Below are 6363 nucleotides of genomic sequence, written 5' to 3'. Positions count from 1 at the left end.
AATTCAATCAGAATCTCTTTCAAAGGCAGGTGCTTGGTTAAGGGCCTGCAGGACCTTGAAAGTAGAGTCCCTCCTGCAAGAGGAAGGTAATTAATCAGTGGGCACTGATCTCAAGGTCTATAGAACAGAGTCAGCAGCAAACTCACTCCCACAGATACATAGTGGAGCGCTGCCACGTTACTGGAGAGCCCAGGGGAAGTGCTGGGGTTGGACGTGGTACCCACCAAGGATGCTGTATCATCCCCCGTGGGAGCAGTCAGCATTATTCCCCTGGGGCAGCTTGTGCTTTCCCTCCTCCTCACCTTTGAAGTGAGCAAAGTTCCTGGTCTTCCCTTCTCGCCCTGTCCCAGGAAAGGGGAGCACACCAAGCTTGTGGTCGGAGAGAGCATCAGCCTCTGGATATAACTCCTTCATAGCCCAGACTCTTACAGGGGCAATGGGATGAACAAGCTCAAACACAGAGGCTAAAGGTTTTTTTTCCCTGGCAGATGCAAATGGTTCTGCTGTACTAGCCCCAGCTTCTGCTTTCTTGTTTATGAGCTGGCACAGACCTGGGAATGCTGGGCAGGCAGAGTTAATCAGGCCTTGTTTGTGATTACAGTGAACTCTTGCATTTCATGGCCTGCATCCTAAACCTACTTTCTAATTCCCCAAGGGAGAGGGATTTACACTTTCAATTTTATGTCTAGTTAGTTAATGGTCCATTACTGTCAAAAGGATCAGTAGCTAGAAGTTAAATCCTACAGGATTTATGATGAGGAAGAACCAAAGGCTGCAGAAGAAAGCACATCAGACAGAGGGCACAGGGAACACAGAGGGATGTTTGAAGGTCCTGTGACACCACTGACTGGACACTGGTACCTGGCACAATGTGGAGTGGGGTGAACCTTGTCCAGAGATGTCACTGGGCCAGGATTGCTGAGTGACCTTGAAAGCTGCTTTATTTCCACAATATATACGTATTTGCCTCAAGTAGGAGGCAGACCAAGATGTTCACCACACTCCAGCATCACTTAGGTGAAGGTAGGCCATTGCATCCCATAAACGGCATGGGAAATCAGTGTCCCAACACTTTGTTAAGCTCTGGCTTACTTTTCATTAATGCTTCTTACTAAGGAACCCAAGCTCTGCTGTAGGTAGATGATGATGCAGCTACCTCTGAAGCAGGACACTGTCATGACCCCATAGCACAGAGAAGCTCTGAGACTCTGGTTGCCTTTTATAGGTCAAGGTAGCTTGAGCTGCACACAGCACAGTGCACCTCTGAGCTCTGGAGTCATCAGGGCACCTTCAGAGTCCTTCCTCATCCTGGTGCATACCTGCAGGAGAAGGACACATTAGATCTGGAAAGACAATCCAGGAGAGCTCCCAGTGGGTTCCACAAGGCATCCAGAAGCTGTCCTGCTATTGCTTTTCATCATTTCAGCTGGTAAGCTTCTACAAGACCAGCATTGAAATCAGTGTTTCTCCACTAAAGCCCTGCCATGGTAACAGCATATACATGAAATAGAGCTGTACTCATGACTAGATAAGTCCATAAAGCTCACTTTCATCCCTGTTATTTCATCCCATAAACAAAAGATGGGTCTTGAGGCTCTTACAATGTTCCTTTTCACATGTAAGCACAGACCACTGTAGGACCTTAGGATCCAGCCTGCTCCATCCCAACAATCCTCACACAGCAGCACTACAGTAGTTGCCACAAGTGTACTCCAGCAAAAGGCAATGCTACCCTCTGGTGCTTCCTAGCAGAATAACCACTGCCCACTGTTCAAGAGCTAACACAGGACCTGCAAGGCAGGGATGCTATCATGCTGCTTCCTCACATCCCTCCAGACAGGCCAGCCTGTGTGTATGGGGCAGCTTTGTCTCTGGGAGTGCCACAGCACCCCAGGTTCCCTCAAACACTGCACTGGAAAGAGATGTCCAACGATGCTGACTGCCTCACCCCAATAACACAGACCACCTTCACCATGGAAAGCCATTAAATGCACACAGCAAGGGGCAAGGGGCTGTGCTCACACTCATCTCTGCAGGCAGTGGAGCTGTTTCCTTTTCCTCCCCCTGTTAAAGCTGTTGCTGACTCTTTTCAGTGTAAATTCCCTCCACAGGAGAAGCAATTAAAGGGAATGGAGGAAGAAGCTAACTTATCAAGTCATTGCTTTGCATGAGGAGGGCACATGGAGACTTCGTGGCAGTCTTTGTTGGCCCTTCACACTTGATTAACTCGCATTTGCAAGGCTTTTCTTCACTTGCATGGAGCTTTTTGTCATTCATTTCTAATACGTTCTCAGAAATGGAGCCCTGGCCTGCCAGCACAGGCAGGACTCGCATTAAAATAGGCTGTGGTTTGGTTCCTAGGGTTGATTTACCATTCCTGTGGTAAACAGCAGATTACATTGTTTGCGATGCTTCATAAATCCCCTTTTTGTTAAGTGTGTGTTTGTATTTAAGTGGAGCTTTCCCCTGTGCCTGTGTGCATGCGCGATCATAATAGCTATGTTTTCCTCTGACAGTACTTGTTTTTCATCTCATTCTTTCCCTACCTTCCTCAGTTTTTCCATCTCTTTGGCCCTGCCTCTGATCTTCACCAACAAAACCTTCCTTTGGTTGCCAATAACTTGCTCTTTGAGGATTCTTTCGAGCTTACTAATGTGGCTTCAGAAACACCTCTAAGAACTTCCTGCAAGTTAAGAGATCACCAGAAAGAAAAGGGATCTTACTGAGGAAGATGCACAAAAAGATGCGTGTTTCCCCTCAGTTACAGCTGCAGAGATTCCAATGATGTATATTGTGAGGGTTGTCTTCTCTACCATTTCCTAGCCTTAGCCTAGATTCTGGTTATATACTAGATATTGGGGTTTGGAGTATCTATCCCAATGCACTTCTTGACTGAATCTCTTCAAAACAGAGATTCACGACATAAAAAGGCATCTATCCCATGGCAAGAGTGAAATAGATGTATAACACCTCATGTTACAGCTGACTCATCACAAACACCCTCCGCTGCTTGCAATGTAAAGCACTGTGTCAATAAACGCAGTCTCTGTGTATATGTCAAGAAACACTGTGTGTAAATAAGAGATGTAAAAAGCCACAGCAAAGACCAAGGAGCATACTCATTCAAAGGGCTTCTAAGCCAACATATAAACTTAAGTAATGATTTCTAAGTTTGTTTAATAAGATCCATAATCTCATGGGGTTTGGGTCTTTGAACACCTCAGAGGGCTCAGGAGAACACTGTGATACTTGGACTGGCCAGTGCTTTGTACCCAGGCATTTCAAGGCAATGGCAAGTACAAATCCAGCTGCGGAGAGAGGAAGGATGCAGGCTTGAGACGCATCACTGGAAAGAGAGAGTGTAAATCTTCATTTCCACATTTGTTTCCTAGCATTGCACAGGAAAGATAGATAACTTCTTGATAGGTTGTTGTTTAAAAACACCGAGGAGACCACTGAAAACCAGCAATAACTTCCTGCTCATATACTATACAGTGACAGCATCTTTGCATGTAAAGGGCCTAAAACATCATGTTTAGACTTCAACTCATGAATGATGTAAATGCAGGCGTTAATGGATTTGATGTTAACTGCCCCTCAGGTGCTGCCAATGAGAGCTCCTGCCTCCATCACCCTAGAAATGCAGTTGTGATGCCTATAAGTACCTTTCCCAGCAGCAGCTAGGAGCTGCTGTTTGTGCTGGTATGAGGTGCTGGAAGGGTTCTCTGTATGATCTGCATTAAAGCTTCAGAGGAACCCAGGCAGATACAGGTATTTGGCTGGAGATTGGGTATAAATGCTTGCAGAAACATTGATAATGCCTTGAAAAGCCTAGAAAAACAAGCGGAGGGGCTGCTGCTCTGCCAGGTCCAGAACCATGTGTCAGTGCTGGCATCTGCTGTTCCCTGCCTTGAGACTGTTCTCTTTCCCTTCCAAACGTCTGGTCCCTTTTTAGAGCATAGCTGTCGCAGGCTGCTGTTTTGCATTGATTAGTACTGGATCCACATACCTGTGCATCACCTGGCAATGAAAACTGTGCCCAGACCGATGCACAGGCAGATTTTAGCCCCATTTGGTGGCACATGCAGAGCTGTTTGTGCTGGCTGTGTCATCTGCAGGAGCACAGCTGATAGCCTATCTGGCATCAACCTGCTGGGACAAAGCTTCCTCCTTCAGAGTAACAGTGCTGGAACACCTGAATCAGCAGAGTGAATTTGCACTGATTCAGCATTCCGTGTTGGCACAGTATCTCCAATCTGGAAGTGGGTATTCAAGGCCTGGATGTGAGCTTCTAGTTCCAGTAAATGTAATTTCTTTGACTTGCAAGAGTGCCAAGACTGTCTAGAGAAGGTAATTGGCTTTGGGGGTCCTATTTTGCCTTACTTAGGGGCTCTTTTTGAGGCTCTTGAGGGTTGGAAGCTGAAGCTTGAAGCCCTACGGACACAGGGCTGCAATCTGACCCAGGATGTTGATGACATTTTCCTGCTAACCACAAGAACCTCTGTGCAGAGAGCGGCAGAAAAGCAACGCTTAAAAATGCATAAGGAGCCAGCCTTATTGCCTTAGCTTTTATAGCTCTTTCTGACCACACGTTCCAGTGCAAACTAGCGTGCTCCCTTTGGAACTGTTCCTGGCAGAGGAACGGAAACTGCTGAAGCGTTTGTTCTGGGAAAAGAGCAGCACAAATGTGGAGAAGATGAAACCAGATGTGTTTCTGTACAAAGCCACTTCAGGGGGTGCATGCGGTGGGGAACTTGGGGACGCCAAATCAGAGCACACAGGGCTGATCTCCAACTACCTATAATAAAGGAAATGAAAGGGCCTCTTGTCTTCAGCTGAGCTCTACAGCAGCCTGTGGGCTGCTGGAGCACCCTGGAGTCCCAGCTGCTTTGCAGCTCTCTTCAAGCAGGGCTGCTGCACCTTTGCACATCCAGCAGCATTTGCCCCGGGTGAGTGGCTCCAGCACCATCCAGAACCCTGCTGCGCATCGCTTTGGTGAGACAAGCTGAAGTGAGAGGGGGGTTCTGTGATGGTGAGGATTGTCATCAGATACTCTAATGTAGGACCCGCTTAGAGCTTCCTATTGCAGTGTTTTGTCATGCAGCTGTGCAGAATGGGGTATCCTTGTATGATGGAGCCTTTTCTTTGTTCTTTTAGGCTGCTTTGCTGTCCTCTACGTTGGAGATATATTGTGGTGGGTTCGTCTCGCTTAGTTTTGGGTTTCTTGCAGATATTCATGTTGGAGACAGCTTTGGACCCCAACATCTGGAAAATCAATGTTCTTCCTGTGCAGGTACAGCATCTGTGATTGCCCTTTTTTCCTGTCCCATCACTCAGTGTTCTGGTTCCCCATAAAATGATTTTTCAATCCCTGTATTATACTGATAGCCATTTTCACTGCCTGTTTTCCGGTTTCTTATGCTCATACAATGGCACCTTTTCAGCAGCACTTGCAGTTATCGCTGCCACAAGGTGGTTGTGTATTTGTTCTGGGTACTCCCAGGTGGAACCTCGGGTATCAGGAGGTGGTACCCAGGTAAGTGACATTGCCATACTACTGCAGACAACTTATGGGGCAGTGCTCCAGAGGTGCTTCGGTCCCTTCCCAACTGGAGTGCAGGGCCAATGGGCACCCTGTCTGGCCTGGAAGTGGGACTCCCTTGAGGGACCAGTGTAGTTCTTCACTGGTTGTCTGGGTGACTCTTTCTTTCTCTTTCATTGCTAACTTTGGCCTATGGCTTTGGGTGTCTCTAGACGAAAGCGCAGGGATTCTTCCTGATGATGCTGTCTTCATCTACAATCTGTTTCCTAGAGACAAGTGTTTCAAATCAGAAGGTCGGCCTGGATGAAAAAGGAAGGAATTTCTTCAGGACATGGTTCTCTGTGGCAGTACTGATGCACGGAGGTATGAAGTGACCCACTTCGTGTCCCTGAAGGAGACTGTAGAAGAGATGGAGACTCAGGCTTCCTAGCTCTGCTGCAAGAGCCTGGGGAAACACAAGGTTCTCCAGCCTCATAAGCAATCAGAAGCAGACAACAGTGGGTAAAAAGCTGCCTGGGAAATGCTTGAAAATCCCCCTCTGCTCCAAACCATTTGTCACATGGGCTGGGAGGAACCAGTGAGTGACTCAGTACAGCGCAGGGCTGGCAGATGCAGCTCTGCACGGCCAGATGTGGCTGGGAGCATGATGCTGTTTGTGGCTTGGTGTAGAGGAGAAGGGTAAGGACCAGAGCCGGGGCTTGCCCAGTGCCTCCAAGGCAAGCTGACATCAGGCAGTGCTGTCTGCCCCTTTGCCCAGGCACCCAGTGCAGCACAGACTGGCTGGCTCCTATCAGCTGCAGGGAAGGCAGGGAGCAGGGGAA

The sequence above is a fragment of the Pezoporus occidentalis genome, unplaced genomic scaffold (genome assembly GCF_034315485.1).
Source record: "Pezoporus occidentalis ecotype Australia unplaced genomic scaffold, CSIRO_AGI_Poc_V1 ctg199, whole genome shotgun sequence".
Taxonomy (NCBI): domain Eukaryota; kingdom Metazoa; phylum Chordata; class Aves; order Psittaciformes; family Psittacidae; genus Pezoporus; species Pezoporus occidentalis.
The sequence above is the reverse complement of the archived record's forward strand: the minus strand, read 5'-3'. Positions refer to the sequence as shown.